Genomic DNA, 20,459 nt, shown 5'->3' on the forward strand with positions numbered 1-20,459 from the left:
CATTTCAGGTTTGTGAAGTCTTTTTTTCCGTGGGGTTTTTCAAGTGGTCAGAAACCCATGTAATGCAAAAGCATTTGAATCCTATACTGTACCTTTCACTTCAAATTGAAGTAAAAAAAAAAAAGAAAAGATTGAGAAACATTTGCTTGGAGTAAGCAGACTTTATAGGTAATGCAGTTCATATGCAAGACATCTGCTAATGATGGGGGGACAGAGCTCCGTGTTCAAGTAAAAGAAATACGGGTTTCCAAACCAAGGAGATTAACAGCTTTTGTTTCCCGCTCAAGGGGAAAGGTTATTTGCGAGGCCAGATTCGCACCCTGGCTGCATCAGCGTAAATCAGGTTCCCAGGTGTCTGACTTACTTACTCCAGTCTGAATCTGGCCGGGCATCGCCAGGCGCTGGGGAGGGCGAGGGGCTGGGGTGGGCGAGCACCGGCGGGCAGGGGAAGGGAATAGTCTTGGTTTTACCAACATGAATACGAAAAACTTCAACTCCTCAGCGCCTGCCCGTTTATTTCCCAAGCTGAGCAACTGGCAGATGAACGCCGAGCTGGGGAGCCGGTATCCAAAACCCGAGCAGGGTCTGGGTCTGAGATGCACGGTGATGGTCTGCTCGCTGCCAAGTCCCCTGGCCCAGGCAAGGATGGGCGAGCTCCCGGTGAGGATGCTCAGGATGGGTTCTACCTGATTTCTGGGACACGCAGGGGACGGCTGTGTCCAAGCCCCCTCCCAGGAGCTCCATTATACTGCTCACCCCTCCAGCCTCACCGCCGGTCATTATTAGCAGCCCAATAAAATACATTTTTAGATTGTCGTTTGTATTTCTTTATTAAAGCACAGTTTTTAACCCTGTCTTTCGTTATATACATTAAAGCCAGCTTTTTAGCTTGTAACAGGGAGAGGGGCTGAGGTCGTGGACTGCGGGAAACGCTCCAGGGGTGTTTGCACCCGTGTCAAAGGGTTGGGTTTAAAGTGCATTGGCTTTCAAGAACCAGCAAGCGGCTGGACCTCGCAAATGTGGCCCAGCAACAGAAAACAGTGACAGAAAGGGAACTGGAAGGCAGTAGAAAAACAAAACAGCATCACAAGATGACCTAAAGGAGGAATGGCAGGTTTTGTACAGGGCCATGCTGCAATTCTCCCATCTGGGGTTTGAGCAGGAGCGAGAGACAACCCCAGGTTGTCCCCACACCAACACACACGGGCTACACCGTGTCGCCCAGGGCTAAGGAAAGCCTGTGGGCATTTCTGTCTTCGAGCAGCGTCCAAAATTCACCAAGCATTTTTAATTTGAGAAATACCATTGTATTTTAGTCATGAGTTCTGCAGTGGCTCTCAGTTAATAATTATCAGTAAGGCAAGGTCTGCAGGGAGAGTCAGCAATACAATACTGCTGATATTCTTTATTTACCTTTTTTTTTCCTTTCAATTCCTGTTGATAAGGAATTTGCTGCAAATATGTAAGTCACAAGCTGGGCGGCTCATTGGGTTGCAGTTGGGGCTTTAGGTTATGCAACATTGTTTGTTCCCCTCATTAGGGAAACATTAACCCTTGGGATCAAGTTGCTTCATTTACAAATTCCCAAATTCATTTTCCTTAAACGTTCGCTGCTATTCCCACCCTACCGCTGCCTTCCAGTAAATGCAGGCAGAAAGATAGCCCTTAAAATTTAAAAAAAAAAATAAAGTTTTACTTGGTTTAAGCAAACAAGCCTCTGCAAGAGGCGTGTGGATGCTTTTGCATCCCAACAGGAGGTCAGGCAAGGTGAGAGGAGCAGCAGTGGGGATCCCTACCACCGCCCCGTGCTGCTCAGCCCGGCTCCACCACCCCACTCTGACAACAACAAGGGTCAATTTTTACCAAAGCATGGCAAATGTGAGTTTGACCACCACAGTGGAGGTGACACTCTGTTTTCCCGGCCAGGCACGCAGCCGGCGTCAGCCTTTCTTCGCTCCTCCCCAGCCAACACGCCAAGCCATCGCTCTCCTCTGCGGGTAACAAGGTGGTAATGATGTTTGTGATCTCGCTGGAAGAGCAAAACGGCCCTTATGCCGTCACCTGCCCTGGGGTCAGCAGAGCCAAAGCCAAGCTCCACGTCTGGGATGGGAGAGCGCGGGACGCCTTGTAACGCAGCCCCTGCGTGGGACGACTGGTGGGAATTCCACCTCGCTGCCCTCCGTGCCGAGGGCTGAGATGATGCGTCTTGGAGTGCCGGGATGGCGGTGCCTAAATCGACCCGTTAACCAACGAGCATCAACTCAAACCACGCATAAACTCCTATGCATCAATCCCAATCGCTCATAAAGCTGCACGCAAAGGTCAGGACTGGCCTTGCACCCCTTCTGCGTCCTTAATCCACACCCGGCGCTGCCTGACGGATGCCAGCGCTGACACCTTTTCCCTACAAGCTACCTACATTTGGCAGGGATCAGCTGTCACCTTTCAGGGAAGGTTTAAAGCGCCTCAAAGCACTTTTATTACAAATCTTGGGCTGAGCCCAGCTCTTCCAAACTGCAAGGTGAGACGCACCATTTGCACAGCTTACCTGGAGACCTGCTGGCCCAGCTCTGCTTGCTGCTGCGTTTATAGGATTTATTCCCTCCTTCTACAGCCCTGGGGCCTGGAGAACCATCTCCCCCCCATAACTAACTAGGAGATCCATCATCTTAGCAAGGCAATGTGGATCCCTCTTCCTAGACAGCTGCTTTGATGAGTACAATCGTCATATATGCACATGCATACACACAAAACTATACGGACAGTGTTTCTACCTTGGTTTTTGGATGTGATATTTCACAGACTCAACTGTATTTCAGTGGGAGTTTCCTTATTCCTGCCCCTGCCCTGCTACATGTCGCAGTGGCACTAGTTACACTGCAGCTGTAAGATGTGTATTGTAATTATTAGTAGTTGTATTCACTTACTCCGTATAAAAGTATCAGCACAGTAACATGAATGATTTGTGTAATGATATATTTGCTGTTATTAGGACCTAATATGTTATGCCTGTAATTACATACTATGCCCCATATAATAGGCCTGGAATTGCTGTGTAAATTTTGGGTAATTACAGAAAACTATGCTACAAACAGGTCCCCCTAGACCAAGTCGAGCATTCACTACCAGGAAATAACCATTTTTAAAGGCTCTGCAATAGACAAACTGATAGACAACTGAAAGCCAAAAGCCATCTGAATATACACCAGCAGTGATGGGGAAAAAGAAAGAGCATGCAGGTATATTAGGGGAAGAAATAACCAGTGCAGGGGAGCAAGAGAAGTACCAGTCTAGGTAGTGTTATCCCTGGGGAACCTTTCTTCTAGCTCTTAATTTCATCAATGCTCCAGCAAAAATCCAAGGAACATCCAGTGGGTGCAAGGTAAGCTCCAAGTAGCACAAACTCATTCAGATGCAACTGTTTCAAAGGATTTAGAAGCCATGCTCATCATTAAAAAAGAAAGTTATAATGCTTGCATCTAGATTAAAAGTCTGCCAGAGGTCATTACAGCTTAATGCATAGTCAGGCTTTTCTAAATCAGCTGGAAACATTGACATTGATTAAAATTTATCCTCCCTTTCCCAGTTCCAAGAGATTTTCCAGACTTCAACACACATTTTTTTTTGGTGAAGCTGATCCTTCCCCCCCCTCACTGCAGTATCTGCACATCTTCCATCTAAAATCAATAGCAATAGCACGGTCCCCCGTGGGCTTCCTGCAGTCATGAGCGTTTCTCCCAAGGATGGGACGTGATGGGAAGAAATGAGATCAGCCATCTTTATGGCTGAGTGAATAGTTACAGGCTTTCAGGGCTTTCTCATGGTCATGAACTTCAGAACAACTTCTGATTATTTTAATTTCACTGCAGCCTTCCAGCTTCGTCATCTACACTGCCAACTTCTATTAAGGTTCCATTAAAAGGCAATGAAACACAGGGCTTTTTACAATACCCTTGACAGAACAATTTCCCTTTCTGGATACAGTAAAATTTTTCTGCCAAAAATACATCTTTTTGGTTAAAAAAAAAGAAGAGGGAAAAAGAGAGACAATTTCAAGCAGATCAAAATATTTCATAAAATGTTGTCAGACTGTCTCAGCCAAAAAAAACAATCCAGAAAAGGCTAATTTTCAAAGCAAAATATTGATTTTTCCTCTCTGCCTATCATAATTACATTTGTTTCCACTTGCTTATGAAAAGCCCCAGATATCAGACAATATTTCATTTTGTGTAGAGCTAAGTGTTTTGTTCAGATCAAAATGTTTTCCACAACACTTTGTCATTGATAGATGTTCGGTAATTGAATTTTACTGTTATTAGTTGTACCTTTTCCTTCAAGGATCCTACCATCTCTTCACTTGAAGTGTAACTAAACTTAGCAACAGAGGGAAGGACAAACCCTGCCCTCAGATATAACCGGGTGAATTCAAGCAAATCCTGATTGAAACAAAATGTGTTGTAACAGGTAAGGGCTGGGAGGAGTATAGAATTTAACCTTAAATTATGCATAGAATAAGCTTGTCCAAGACACTGTTTTAAAAGTTTTAACCCACAACATACCAATAACATATAAAATCTGTGTCCTTTCATATCAGTATTGAAACGACAAGCCTGATTTGGGGACATCTATGCATGTGCTTGGTCTTCCTGAAGTTCATGGGATTTCTCGTAGCATTAAGCACAAGCAACCGGTTTGGTGCCCCAATGACTCAGTGTCAGGGATGAGTTTTGTGCAACGGAAGATCGGGTAGCTTCAAATATTGGTAGATATTAAAATTAAGTTCCTGTTCCCATAAGCGTGTTCCCTCTCATTTGGCACATTGCACTGAATGAGATGACAAGGGCTGGCCCCCATCCCATGTACGTAAGAGTGTAAAACATGGGCTTAAGTATAGGGGTCTTTGCAATGAAGCAGAAGATCTCATTGCTCTATCCCTTTCCATGATACGCATTATAATAGTATATAAGTCATGAATTGCACCATAAATCGCTCCTGGGGTTGCCGTGCAGAGGAAAGCAAGGGAATTTTTTTGGAAGAAGCCTGAGAGTGAGACAAGTTGGCAAGACCCACGGACAGGCTTGAGCCCCTGATTGAGGAGCCAGGGGAGGAGAGCGGGACTGCGGGGTGAGCAGGGCCCCCAGCAGCCGAGGCGGATGCGGGGCGAGCTGTGAAGGACTGAGATCCCCACCTCATCAGTAGCACATGTGTTGGAGCAACCATGGGGCTGACGCAAAATCTTGGGTGGGTGCGCCTTGCGAGAGTGATGCCTCTTTGGTGAGCTGAATGGCGAGGATCCTGCACAAAACCACTGTATAATGGTCATAAGACCATCACGAGGCATAGGCTTGTGAAAGCTAAATGAAGACGGGAGATAAAACCTTCATTCTGGAATCTTCTAACTTCTCTGTGGTGGAGTTCATAACCTCAGTGCGGTTTATAGGCAAATACTACCTGAGTTTTACAGACTGCATGTTTGCACATCTACAATTCAAACCTGATTGTGATGACCTCACATAAAATAGTAATAATCAACTATCAATAATACTTTGGGAATTGGGGGAAAAATAAAGGAAAAATGTTCATTCTTAATAAAAAACGGTGCTGACGGTCAGGAAATTGAACCTTCTGCTAGCATTAGTTACGGGAGCCAAAAACATTGCTGCTGAATGTTTCTGGGGAGCATATGCTTTATATACTTGAAAGATACTCTTCTATATCAAGTCTTCGTAATTGCAGAGACATGGAAAATAAAGGCAGAAATCATAAAGATTTCCTTTTCCTCTGGTAGCTAATCAGCCCGGGATGTATTTATGTACAAGCAGAGAGCTGTCTTCATCCCTGCCTCTCTCCTCCCTGCATCCCCAGGACGCAGTCCTATGTGCAGTTAGCTGACATTTCCCTAATGAATCAAACCATTTGCTCCAGAAATACAAGATGCAGGGCCAATATTTTCAAAAGCTGCCTTTAAAACTCTGGCAGCAATTTAGTGTGGTCATGTTTCCGAGTGTGAAGTTCTTCATGTATGAATGCTTGCACTCAGGATTTATTTGCTTGGACTGCACTCACATCTGTGCAGGGAGCGTGACCGTGAACCCAAAGTTTTCCATGTGCTATCTACTAGATGGGGAAAAATGGGTTTAAAGGATTAGAAACCAGGTAAGGACTGAAAACCTGGTAGGGATTTGCAGATCCAGGGTGGTGTTTAGGGCTCTAGAGCAGGGAGCGAGTTAGAGGAAAGGAAAATGAAGAAAATGTTACATTTAAGTGAAAAAAAACCAGCAGTTTTGCTACATCCACTACTATCTTTCTTTCCTTGCACTTCAAGTCGGGCGAAGTGCCTTTCTGTGCACATCTGGGAGCACAGCAAGACGAAGCATGGTGCACAGATCCCAGAGGTGACCTCAGACCTGGAAGTGGTCTGGCCACATCAGCATCATCCAAAATCAAGACTAATTAGTCCTTGCGGGAGCGTATCAGCTCCGGTGCCGCAGTGTTAACGTGACATGAGACTGCGATCAGGACCTAAATGGGGACATGCCATTTGGGTGTACTAACCTTCGCTGACCTTGCTTGGGGACCCCTAACACACCCTTGCCTCACACCTCATCTGTTATCCACTGTGATTAGAAGGGAAGGGCCACAGCTCAACCTGGGCAAGATGTTTGCAATGTGTGTTTTTGAATGTTTAGTGACATGCACTGTCTCCGATGCACGCGGCAGGACCGCACCGTATTGTGCCCACCATAAGTGCAAACCAGAAAGATGCCACTTGCCCCAGCCTACAAGCAAATCTGCCCCAGCTCTGCATCACCCCCATTTTTAGCCTTTTTTACTTTTAAAGAACTGCTAAATTTAATACAGAAATAAAACCACCAAGAGTCTTAAAGCTTTTACGGAGAAAAGTGTGCTTGCTCGGGAAGCGTGAAATTAAAAGCTCTCGAGTGTGCCTTTGCCCAGCTCCACACCACGTGTACCTCGCCAGCTCTGCAACGGGCTGGGAGCTCACTAATTCGCTCCATGGCCTCATCCTGCAAACATGTACCCCTGCAAACGAGGCTTACTCATGGAAACACTATGCCTGCATTCCCGTTAGCGAGCAGCTCGCGAGGAACCTGCTCCCCAGGCTGCCCAGGGGACGTGGCTGGCACCGTCCAAGCCATCAGCCTGGCACCATCGGGAGGGCTCCAGCAGCACAGCAAGCCACCAAGCCTGGCCAAGAGCACGAGATCCCACATGCTCTGAAGGACACCCTCTGGCCATGCTCGAGGCCACACTTGGATGTTTTCTGACAACACGGACACCAGAATCTCTTCTTGAAATAAAGTGCCTTCCAGCAGCTCTCAACAGGCTCCAGAGATACGCCCAGGAGTTTTACTAAAAGCAGCTTGCCTGCCTGTCCATCCCTGTGTCATCAGAGTTTGCTTTGTGGTGTGTTTTCCTTAGGAAAATGTGGATGTTGTTGTTCCCCAGCCCCCTCCAACAGCCTTCAAGTCCTCAGGGCTGGGCATGAGACACACAAAATGGGCTCGTGCCAGTTGACTCCCAAATCAACAACAGCACCTTGCATGATTGCAACACTGTGTAATGGTCGGTCTCCTGCTCCTCAACTTCACCAGTCAGACGCAGTGGGGCAAGCTGGCCTCCGATCCACAAACCACGTTTTCTGGGGCAAGACAGGACCACACCGGGTCTGGAAGCTAGGTCACGTCCCAGGGCTCCCAGCTCGGACTGTCCCCATGGAGGTTGTAACCGTGTGCTGTGACACATGGTCCTCCGTCCCTGCCTGTGCACCCTTCCATCACCCGCTGGGAGGCTCAACGTATGTGATCGCACACTTTGGAAGAGAAGAAAGCCAAGGGACCTGCCCTTCTTTGAGAGATGGAGTAGCAAAAAGTTGCTTGCTTGCTTTCAAGTTTGAAAGGTTTGTCCCCCTGGGGGAGAAACCGCCCTGGGTCTGAGGTTTGTCCCCACCACGACAGCGGCTGAGGTACACGCCGGGACCTCAGAAATCCCCTGAAGACCTCACACAGCTTTGGGGAGCGCCTTCTGCGACCCCCTCCCGCATAGCTACAGCTCTATTGGTAATGGTGCACCAACGTGCACGTAACACGTTCCAGACTCCTTTGGTTTGACTGATGCATATTTTGACAGCTCAGAGAAAACATTTTGCAAGATGCACAGTCAAAGGCTCTTTCAAGCCGAGATGTTGTGGAAAGCCGCGTGAGCTCTCCAAGGCACTATCTCTCTCTCTGCCAGCTGCTCTAATGAAAGCTCCCTGTGCAGGCCAGAAGATACAGCAGGGAATAATACATTCCTTTAAATAGCATCCTAGCTGGCTTGAGGAGGCCATGAACATTTTAACTTGCTTATAATCTTCCTGCTGTTCAACCCTCTCTCCTGCAGCAGTTTGCTCTGGGCACCAGGGCCAAGCAATGACATGGGAAGCCTTTAAAATGGCATTAGCTAACCCATAGCCGTTCCGGGAGCGCTTGTGTTCGTGTCCTTTCCCGAGCAATACTGCACGCCACGCAATACCTACCCTGTAGCATGCTGCTCAGATCTTAATTACCCGGAGGTAATTGGCATATGAAGACGCAGCGCTGAGGTCAGCAGAGGTGACCTTGTTGCACCAGGGACTGATCTCAAAGAGATGATCGCTTCAGTAACACGTGGCGCTGGCTAGAAAATGCTCCCTAACATCTTCCACATGACATTTTTCCAGAGGCAAAGCCAGCTAAACAGGTCCCCGAATATCCTCCTTTGGACCCATGTAACCATCTGTAGAACAGGTCAGTGAAAGAAAACACTTGTGGCCAAGGGGGGGGAAAAATTAATTGAGATTAAAAAAAAGTGCACAGACCCCATTTGCAGCAAGACCCACAAGCAATTGTTTTGGCACAGCAGCAGGACAGCAAACTGCCAAGCAGCAGCAGGAAAAGGTTTGGGGCTAAGGAGCATTGGGATTCGCTTAATGCAGCTTTGCTCGAGGAGAAGCTTGAATAGAAGACTGTCTCCTGGATGACTAGAAGGAGCAGCATGAGGGCAATGTTGAGAGGTTTAGAATTTCTATATAGAAAGAGTTATTTAGAATAATTCCCAGTCTCCCGCCCATAGGAAATTTCAAATAAAAACTTAAGATTCCGTGGCAACAGCAGTCTCCAGCCTAAATAAAAAATAAAAAGAGGAAAAATTGTTTTGGGGAAAAATATCAAAGGGAGCGTTTTCTCTGCTGAAAGCTGAAATTCTTCCACAAAAAAGTCATTTTGCCACTCCCCAGAAAACCAGAAAAAAAATTAGCATTTTTCCATGGGTGATTTTTAACGGTTGCCTCATTGTCTTCAACTTCAGTGTTCCTTCTGCAGAGCCTCCCAGCCCTGCCCTCACCTCACTGCACCCATCAGCTCGCATATAGTCTCTCCAGGACAGGACAGGTTTCTCTCCCATGCAGCTCACAGCACACCCACTATCGGTGTTTTAGTCAGATTATATTACTGATGGCAATACTCTGATACAGCTGTAGCTTTGCGATGCTGAACGTGTGAGCTACCACAGCATGTCAAAGGTGCCGCGCTTTCTCTCCGGTTTAATTTCTCTGCACCACCCTGTGCTTCTTGTCTTGCTCCACCACTGCCCCAAAATACATCTACCTCCTATCCCAAAGGTTCGATGATATGGAAATAATTGGTGGCACTGTAATACTTTTCAACATTGTGAGGTAAATGGTGTCAAACAGCCCTAAAACAAGTGTCCCATGTTTCGCAGGGACATTTTAGGGACTATCCCTAAATTTTATCAGGTGTTTTCCTTTGTTATGCGGCTCCACAAAGGATATTTTAAACCAACCGTCTTGTCATGGGTTTGTTTGCTGGTCTAAACGATTTGTGTTGCATAGGTCTACCAGCAATCCATTCAAGTTTATCATAGAATATTAGAAAAAAGTTGCATCATCATGGAAGTGTCAGCAGAACCAGATCTTCTCTTAGCTGGGAAGATCTGTTTTCGCTATGAGTCTTTACCCTCAGGAAAGAAGTTCTTTATATTTGCTTTACAATGAGAAATTTGGGGGCCAAAATTACCTTTCCTCACTTATTTCCAGTGGTTGGGAATGGGTTAATTTGCATTGAGCCAAAACCATGGTCAGGGCTCCTCAACCTCGAAGCACAACTCTGTTTGCTAGAAATTCATCTCCATGCAGCATTTCCAGCAGAAGGAGAGGGCATCAAAACAGCTTTTCATGGGAACTGAACCACTTTCACACCTCCAGCTGCCGCTTCGTGAGAAAGGACTCTCCATTTTAACCGTACCGAAATATCGCGGCTCTTCTGGTGACGGTGAGGACAGGTGGCCTTTCCCCGCTTCCCAAACCGCAATTACAGCAGCCGCAGCTTTTCACTTTGAAAAGCAGCCCTTTGGTAAGTTGGGAATGAGGGTGTGCGCCGTGCCCTGTCGCCTCTGGGAGAGGACCCACGTCCTTCATACGCCGTCACCAAAAACCGTCTCGGCACCAGGCAGGTGTTTGCAGCAACGGCAACCACGATGCCGGCCTTCGCCTTTCTGCCCCGGGCACGGCCACGTCAAAATCCGGAGGGCAGAGTTAACTCCGTGTTTGAGGATTGTGAATGCTGAGGGTTTCAAGCAGGAGCTGGGGGAGATGCAAACCAGGCACCAAATCTGTTCTCTTGCGAGCTTTCCCATCTCAGGTGTCTCACACAAATGCCGACCACAGATGGTTGCCTATCTTACTGTTCCCTGCACCATTCCCTCAAACTGCACATAGCTCCCAACACCACGGCTGCTCAGCTCCATGCCTCGCACAGAAAACCTCCATTCACCCTAAATCTTTCAGTTCTTTCCTCGCCTTCCACATAACTTTCACCCATTTCCCCCCCCCCATCCTGTCATCACCCACGGGGCAGTTCAGTCTCTTTTCTTCTTTGTCTCCTGCCCAAGAAAGGGCATGTCAGAATTAATGTATCCAAGAAAAGGAGCCCATAATCCCAGCAAAGCCTGAAGCAAAGATGTATTCCTGCTCTGGGCTGGGTTCATACCACACTAGCACACAGACAACTTTGTTTAATTTGGGTATCTTCCTATGGCACTGCATTCAGACCCATATCAGCTGCACCCAAGCCACAGACAGCTTCAAAAACTCAGTGATGGCACCATTTTAAACGCGTGCACAAGCCAAAGCCCTGCAGAAACACGTGCAACATATTCCTTGCATGTCAGCTTATTACACAAGGAGGCAGCTCATTTCTGGACACGTCCTCCATGGAGAGTACTTAATTGTAGAGTACCTAATCTGAGATCAGAGCTGTAGCATGTTCCACATCACTGATTCATTGCTTGAAACTCCCCAAATTATAAATCTGCTCAACACGAGCACCCAATTCCTATACACTAGCCTTTCCACCCAACTACCGCTCTTGCCCTCAGTCCTTGCAATGTCTCAACCAGCTTGTTTGACGTGGAGACACCACTTTCCCTGGGACAGCAGGAGGGAGAGGAGGAGCAGTCACCCAGGACCCCAACCCTCAGATGACCTCAGATGAAGGCCGGTCGCTGCGGAGGTCCCAGCCAGGGACCCCAACAGGATTTGCCATCCCCCCGGCCGGGAAGAAGCAGCCTGCGAGCACATCCATCGCTCAGCTGCGGGAGCCTGCAGCCCGAAGAATTAAGTATTCAGCAACCACTAAACTCACAAATAGACAGTAGGCGCCAGAATCCTCAGCTGTGGCTCCTTGGACTACACTGGATTTACGCTGATTTAAGCCAGCTGAGGATCCGCGCCACCGGGCCAAGTCCCGCTGGCCTACCTCAAGCTGATGGCTAGTTGACGTGACTGATGACTAAGATTTCCATTTAGCCTAACTCGAAGCATGAGCAGTGCCTATGTAGTGCTACCATTGTTGACTCCAGCCTTTTGTCTCGGGCTGTAACCGATAGGCCTAATAACCGAAATCATACTGCATGCATTCATTCACCCTCTTCACAAACAGCATGTTATTGAGCTCAGTGGTGAAAAGGCATGCACAAACACAATGGGGCTGGGATTAAGCCCAGCTGCATTACCAAAGTAAATACTTTTGCTGCTGACAGTTTGTCTGTAGGGATTTGGAGAAAAGTTTTGTACATCTACTTAGGCAACATATGGTTTTATTTTCCCTGTTAACAAAAACAGTAGTGGTCAAAAGTCAACACCCTCTGATGACTGTTTGGTGGCCAATGTGGAATGGGCTTGGTGGTCTAAGTCCAGTTCCTTACATGTCCACATAAAAATGATCCTCTTCCTGCATTCCTCTCTCACTTGGCACTGTGGTTTTACAGTCTCCGCAAGGAAGCCGAGGGGTTTTTGAGGTTAATCTCATCTGTCCTCCTTCCTGATTGAAAGCAATGGGTGACGTGGTTTGGGTTAAGATACTTTGCTAGCTTCTTTAATTCCCCTTGTGATGAAAACCCCTCCACAATCTGTTTCCTTGAAGCCTGAAGAGAGTCAGAATTAATCCACATTAGCCAGTGGCCGGGGCATGCCAGCTAGTCAGACTTCTAAAGCAAACACAGAGCCGATGAGGACGAGCATCATGCCAAGAACACAAATGGCCTGAATTTAGCCCTTCATCTCCAAGCCGAATGCATACTGTTCTCCAAAGATCTCCGCAACACTCAATCAACAGCTGGTCACCTTCACATCTGAAACCGAGAAGAAAATCCACAAAGGCCTGGGTTTATATTTGGCGATGACTTCAGTGGGGTGGTAAAGGGCAAAAAGTTGGCTGAACTTCCACGGGTGCCCATCTCGCATAGCTCCAGTGAAGTAATCGGCAGATACTGGCACTCAGCATTGTTGGGAAGAAAAAAAACCAACCAGCACCACCATCAAACCCTCCATAGCTGACTCGCCTAAAAGATTTTAAAGCTTTCAAGGTGCAAACAGGTCTTGTCTACACTGAGGTGATGAGAATTACAGCAACTAGAGCACAACTGCTAACACTTAGCATCTGCGGGGTCAGAGGCAGCTCGAGAGCTGCGAAGGGAGGTAAACTAGACCCGCCACATGAAGTAATTGTTTTTAAGGGAGTGTATCCAAGCTGGAACACAGCAATGCAGAACATGCACATTAAGGCAGGTGTAATCCCAGGCACAGTGGGTGGGAAGGAAGGCTGGAAAATTACAATTAAGAAGCCAAGACGTGTTGCATAATCCAGACTTCACCGCCAAGATGAAGGTAGTTTATTGAGGGCCAGATTCTGCGTGATGCCCAGCTACTCCCACAATGTGTTTGCCATCTTCAGATGCTACTGAGATCTCTGGAAGCTGAAGGTCCGAAGTATTTTGCAGAGGATGCTCAAACCTGCCCACAACAGCCAGCAATGGGCAGGCAGCCAGGGCTGGAGGTGCTAAGCCAGGAAGAGAAAATGCTGCAGCTCAGGTTGACACGCAAAGGGATCTTGCAAACAGGCCATCAGAGTCCCATGGTCACACACGCATCCATCCACGGAGGAAAAAGGTAAAGGCAGAAATTGTTTCTGTTCCTGTGAAAGACAATTGGTGAAAACAAAAGCTTATCTTAACATTTTTCTGCAGCAGTTCGGAGGTTTTCATTCAAAAAGCAAAAACTGAAAAAATGTTTGGTTTCTGGCAATCAAAAACTGGAAACTTTTTGGCCACAAACCAAAATAATTTGGGGTTTCTGGGTTTTGGTTTTGTTTTGGGGTTTTGCCAAACTCCTTAGCTTACTTTTGCCAAAAAACTGCACATTTTTCAAGCTTTTTCTTTCTCAATGAAACCCTAAAATTGTTGTTGAAATTGGACATTTCCCATAGAATTTTTCGATTTTTTTTTTTTTTAAAGGCATTTTCGGCAAAAAGAATGTTTTAAATGAGCAATTTCATCCAGCTCTGTAAGCAGATCCCTTGGAGGGACTATCACATCCTCACTTTTTTATCTCCTCTCCCCAGCTCACTTTTCTCACCCATGGGACTCGGGGCTGTGACCATGGTCTGGTTTTGACCACCACATGGCCAAGCTTTACAGTTGTGGAGCAGCCATGCTGACCCTCCCAGGGACAAACAACTCTGGGGTGGGAATGGCTTGAGCTTTTCCTTTGAAATACCAATGATGTCTGTGGAAATTAAGAAATGTAGCAAAGGAAAATAAGTATCTGGAGTCTAGATTCAGCAGTTCTTGTACTTGGGCCACATTTGGACCCATGGTTCTTGGAGATGGAAGTGCTGATACCTGTCCTCCAAAGTGCCAAACGTCGTTTACGCCCAGGTTCTGTAGAGCTGCTGGCCCCTGGGTCCACCATAAGCTCCACAAAGTATGTGGCTGATACAGTCTGCATTGATATTCAAGGTCTGGCACAGGAAAAGTGGACATGAAAAATGGACAGGAAAAATTAGATCTCGTGGACTTCTGACACAAACACAATGCTAGCGACTAAAAAGAAAATGAAGAACTGTAATACTTTTCTAGCCCAAGTGCTGAACTCAGAGATGGAGCTGAAGAGCGAACCCCCGTCAGAACTGAGAAAGTGTTTGTACCGTCTCCAGGATAACTTTGATCTGACCCACTGCTGAAACCAGAAACTGCACAGAAGTGAGGGAAGTCTGGACTGGAGTCTGAGTGCCAGAGTTTAAGACTGCACTTTTACGAGACAGATCCAAACTACAATAACAAATCTCAACTTCCTGAAGTTCTGTGAATGTGAATTTGGACCGGGTTTTGAATTTCACTCTTCCAACCAATCTCGCATTAAATGGCCATTGAAAGAGCCATTCTTTGCCCAGTTAAAACTAAGAGATCTTGGAGTCTTTATAACAAAGTAGAGCCATCTTATGGCGGCGTTTTTCCTGGAAATATCCTCTTTTCTTGCTTTCAAGGTCTGTTTAGATGTTTTCTTTGGTTGGGGCACTGAACTAGGTATTTGGTGACCCTGCCAGAGCTATGACTTCTGTGAGGAAGGCTGGGAGAAGGAAGGCCAACAAGGGGGAGGGCAACCACACGTGTCAGTGGCATGTGGGACAGTATGCCAGGAGGGAAAGGGGAGGTGATGAGTCTCAAATTTAGGCAAAAATGGGATTGCCACGCAGCAAAAATGCCAACTTAGAGGACTTTGAGCAGGGTGTTTGGAGGGATCAGCCAAGACAAGAACTGATGACAGGAAGAGATGGATTTGGGCTGGGCTGGAGAAGGGAAGGAATAGGGAATGGGTGGGTGAGGTGGAGGCAGGTAAGGTGCTGGTTATGAGGACCAAGGTATCTCTCAGGAGTTGGGGACAGGCCAGCGATAAGAAGGAGGGTCTGAGGGGCTGGTAGGTTCTCACAGGGCAGATGAAGAGAAGGGGGTAATGACGGATTAAGAGGGCTGGGTGGTTGGTGAAGAAGAGGAGCAGATGAGGTTTTGCTTTTCTTTTTTTTTTTTTTCTGCATTTGGATAATAACGGCCCTTACACTATTTTTAATCTGATTTTCAGCAAAGTTTATTTAAGCCTTGACACAGCCTGTCAGCTGAGTCATGGTTAACAGTGCTATCCCCTAAGTGCAAGGCAAGGGGAATAAATTAGTTTAAATCTCTGTAAAAGGTTTCACAGTTGCAACAGGGTGAAAGTACAGGCACAGTAAATTACTGCAATTCAGCTCACTGTTAAGTCATGCATCTGAATCCTCCAAATACAGAAGAGACATTCTGTCATTAATACAAACCTAGGAACAAGCTAAAATACCAGCACAGGCTGGTTTTAGAGGCCCTTAAGTGGAGCAGTTAGCCTGGAAGGCAATGTGGGGACCCTCGTGATGAAAACCTCACGAATGGAGAGGTGGGTGAAATGCCAGACAGCTCTGGGAAAGAGGAAATATTTATATTGATTTATTCTGACATTTGAACTGTAATGTCCTTATAATAAACCATGCCCCAAGAGTGGGTGTTATTTGGATTGTCTTGACACCAGATAGTGAGAAACCCAAGAAGGGGAAACTGAGGCAGGGCCAAGGTTTGACATCCAGCTACATAGGCTCCTTTTGTGGTCCTTCATCAGGGCTGTTTTCACCCACCGTGTGCTCACATAGTTAAGAGGATCTAGGAAGCTGCGATTCCTTTGCTTTCCAAAGCCGTTACTCAGGAAAAGACTAATTAAGTGCCGGTGTTATTACAGCAGGTCCTCGAGTCTCCGAACACCACCAGTGGTGATTAGGCAGGCGTCAGCTACTGGGCGGGATTTCCCACCGCCCAGCTGTGTAATTATCACGGCAGCTCAGCCAAAATCATTTGACAAAGAAAACCAGCTGCAGGCTGCGTGTCTGGGAGATAGCACATGTCCAGCAGAGAGAGAAACAATAACCTCTTCTCCTCTGTATTTTCCCAAAAGAAAGATCAATAAAGACAAGCACACCACATTCCTGCAGAGAAGCAGATAGAAATATCGATTTCTGGGGAGCACCTGGAATAAGAATCAGGGGTACAATACAGCTCAGTGCAGTTTTCTTGGAGAATTGAATATTCACTGCTGCCTCTCTTGCCTAGGGACATGGAGGCGGCAGGTGAGAGCTGCTAAGGAGGGAGGATCTGTTGCATTGCTTTGAAATATGGCCCCCATGCTGCAGCACCATCCCTGCTGAGAGAGGCTGAGGGCTGTCTTTAATATCCCCAATAAAGCACTGAAGTGGCCTTTGAGTGCTGGAAAAGCTTTCGGTTTGTTTCCTGAAAAGAGAAGATTTCTGTTGTCTGTGACCTTGAGTAACCTTCTGCCTCAGTTTCCCCATCTCTAAAATGATGGCATCTGTGCTAGCTGCCTCACTGGTTGCCTCAGACACGTCGCATATCGCCTTCAAACAAACTGGGCAGAGCCCAGCCCACAGCTCGGGGGCTTTCTTCTGCCTCTCTCTGCCACCAGATGCACCTTCAAGAGATGTCTTCACTGTCTACGGTCACAAGGTTTTGATCGCATGTGAAATGGCCATTAGCATCTCCAAAGCTGTTCTTCCCTCCCAGCAAGGAGCTGCCTGCCAGCAAGGATGGTTGATGCACAGAGGGGAGCAGAGACCCAAACACAGGAGAGACAAACTGGGCTGCCGGCATATGTGGGAGAGGAACTGGAGTTGTTTGGAAGAGTGTATGCAGCTCCTTGCCATGGATCAGCAGTGCATTTAGCGGTATAGCAGGACAAAAGCAGGTTAAGAGAATGAGGAGAGGTTGCAACTGGGGAATATAGCACCATCACCACCAGCACAGTGTTGTTTCCACCCCACAAGCTACCCACCAGGTCCAGCTGACCTGTGCAGGTAGAGAGTCTTCCCCTGGTTGTTTCTGGTATGTAGGTGTCCCAGCCCATCGCAGCATGGTGTAGATCTGGCTATGAGGAGCTCAGCATGAGTTGTACATCCAGCACGTGGCAATGGCCAGGACTGGACACAGGACCCACCTAGACCTCCTGGCATGAAGGACAGTGTGAAAGACAAGGCCCTTGGAAAAGAAGAACAAGGACAAAAGCCAACATTTTCCAGAGTAGCAGCACAAAGACATCTATTTCCTTTTATCTGTAGGAGTACCCTACCCAATTCCAATTTCATATCATCATCCAAAGCTATCTCTTCGCTCCCATCTGAATTTATTTGGAGCAATCCTCTCCCATCCTTCAAACGGCTGGACAGGACCTTTTCAGTAGGTCCCTCATGAACACTGTTTGCTTGCTGGAGCCTGTAAGCAGGGATAGCTCTCACTTGATCTGCTGCATGAGGAACTCATTGCTTTCATGAAGGTGCCAGCCTCAGCCTCTAACTACATTCTCAGTGTCTGTGCAAATCTGCCAACCATTAGCAAACGCCTTCTCAGAGGGCTCTTCAACCTGCAAATCCATTTGCACTTAAATTGCCCGACACACAGCACTTGGCCTAGATGAGTAACGAAGTGTGTGACCTTCCAGCGATCAAGCATTGCTAATATCTCAACTATTTCAAATGTTTAATAACTTAATTTAATGCAGTGAGAACGATTTGATTGAATGCACAATATCTGTAGCAGCTAATTAACCACAGTAGCCCAGAGAAGTCTTGGACTTCATACAACCTTTCAATATAATAACAAATTTTTAACAGCAAAATGAATTTAAATCCAGCCTGACACAGCAATCCATCTTCATCTCCCGATAAAAGGTAGCACACGCAGTATTAACATTTAAACAAAAGCCATGGGCAGCGGAGAGAGACAAGGAGCATTAGCAGATGGGCTTTATGAATTACTAACAACGCTGCAGGAGGGAAGGGGTGGACAAGTGCATTGTATTGTACGGGTCGGACTTACAACATGGCCACTCACTTTGTTGGCTTTGCCTGTAATCCATGAGTTTAGACTTCACGGCAAAGGCAGGGCCCTTTAGGTCTACCTATGTCTCCTCTGGAGGGCCAGGTGTGTTGTTACTGACTCATCCTCCTCCTGCTCGTGCGCACACCGGCAAGCACGGGTGATCACATCTTTGCTTTTATTAGAGCTGTTTCCCAGCAAAGTGGACCTGAACACAACAACCTCACATTCCCTTGTGCCTGGGAAGGCAAGAAAATGTCCTAATGGTCTTCTTGCTCCTGTCCTGTGTGCCTTATGGGAACCCTCTACCCTCCTGTGAACCAGACCTGGAGATTTCCTCCTCTCCCATGTTCCCAGGCATAGGTTATGTGCCATGGCTTGCAGTGACATGAGGATTTGGGTACGGAGCTTGCGGGGTCAAAGTTTGACCACACTTGCTGTAGCCATGATGGGGATTAAACTGGGCTTTAGGACACTAAGTGGAACTCATGGCACCCTAATGCAGCATTTCAAGTAGTTCGGGGGAGTTGGAGATGTCTGTTCCTCTCCACTGACTGTAAAACACGTCAGATGTGTGATTCAGGAAAGGAATGGGTTTGGGTCCATCCCACATGCAGAGCATCTCTGTGCACAAAACCATTGCTAGCATTAATGGATGCAACAAATGTGGCACGGGGTCACTTCCTTGCAAAGCCCTGACATTCAGTAGTATCTGACCTGAAAACTCAACAACTACGAGACACTTTCCCAGCCACCTCCCAAGTAATAATAACAAGAGGAGAAGAATACATTTGGAGTTTTAATTTGCTTTCTTGTTTTGACCCTTCTGCATTCAGAGAGCCTCTCCTAAAAGCCATGAAGGAGAGAAGCAGATTTTAAGTGAAAGGTGAGATTTCTCCTTCAACAAGCAACCACCTGCCCTCAGCTGCTTGGACGAGGCATTTTAAGCCTCTCTGGAGCCTGTACTACTGTAAAGCCAGCGCAGTTAATATCCATGGAAGTGCTCCCAATTTACACTGGTGTAAATAAGAGCAGGATTAGAGTGACAGTAAAACAGACAAAAAAACAATGAGAATATAACACAGACATCCTACAATCATGATAGTGAGTAGCTTTAGTGGATATTAGTAGTTCAGAATAAATAGAAGGCACATAAAAGAGCTATTTGTTCTTGCTGTTAAGAATCTTTCAGATTCCTATTTAGCTTGTATCTGTCAAAGACATTTTTCCCCCAAGAGTTTGTGAAACATTACCATAAAACTGTCCCATGTAGAGTTTTAATTGCCGAGTTCGAAACTAGGCTGACTCTGCCAAATGTGATAGCATCAGCTGGTGGCGTCATTTGTCATTGTTACAGGCAAATAAACCAGCGAGTTAATCAAAGGGGATGAAAAATGAGGTGGTTTCATTTTTTGGAGTCCTGAATCCAATTCTTTCTCCTTTCTTCTCACCAGTCTGCACCAAAATGCCAATAGCACCAGCTGGCCAAAAGGCACTCTTTCAAAAATCGGTTGTAGACAACACATAGGCACATTCTCTGCAGATAAAATCAAGGACAAACAGGAGGAGATAAGAGTAAATAGGAGACAAAGAGAAAAAAACATTGTCTGGACAGTGCAGCTGAAGGAGATGAGCAGATAGGCAATCACTGCTGCTCAGACAGCACTTCGGTCCAAGGCCCCTCCATATCACACTGATGTGAGGTCTCTCTGGAAGGACAGAGTGGTGAAATAGATTCTTTTGAGGGCCCCTTGGACTACTACATAAAACAAGCAGAGATCAAAATCCGAATGAGTCCTAGTGTTTGGGAATCACGTTTGTCGGCAATATGTTGCCTGGAAGCTCAGCTCTGGGCTTCTGCTAATCCTGTGCGGATCCCAGCCATGAGGTGTTCTTTGAGCGCACAATCACTGCCCTTCTCTTGCAGACAGAAACAGTTACTTGCAAATCTTTGCTCTTAATATGCCAGTGCTGGCCTTTAGCAGACCCAAAGTAGATGAGAAGGTAACATTTTTTGGTCACAAGGCGCACTGCTTATCTCCTTCTTAGATCCCTTTGGTGGAAAGACAGGAATTATCTACCAGATGGAGACCTAATACATTTCATGCAGTACCTCAAACTGATAGAACAGGCTCCCTAATTCTCAAGGTATTCAGTCAAAG

The 20,459-nt window shown here is 46.7% G+C and overlaps 1 long non-coding RNA gene across 1 annotated transcript; it reads right to left on the reverse strand.

The window, feature by feature from the left end:
* Positions 1–11,964: 11,964 nt before the first annotated feature.
* LOC138687682 (uncharacterized) lies at positions 11,965–19,053 on the reverse strand. Its single transcript, XR_011326792.1, has 3 exons — positions 17,258–19,053; positions 14,239–14,357; positions 11,965–13,532 (listed from the first exon to the last, which is right to left on the reverse strand). It is a non-coding gene; the product is annotated as an uncharacterized lncRNA (long non-coding RNA).
* Between the last annotated feature and the right edge of the window lie 1,406 nt (positions 19,054–20,459).

The sequence above is a fragment of the Haliaeetus albicilla genome, chromosome 1, assembly GCF_947461875.1.
Source record: "Haliaeetus albicilla chromosome 1, bHalAlb1.1, whole genome shotgun sequence".
NCBI lineage: Eukaryota > Metazoa > Chordata > Aves > Accipitriformes > Accipitridae > Haliaeetus > Haliaeetus albicilla.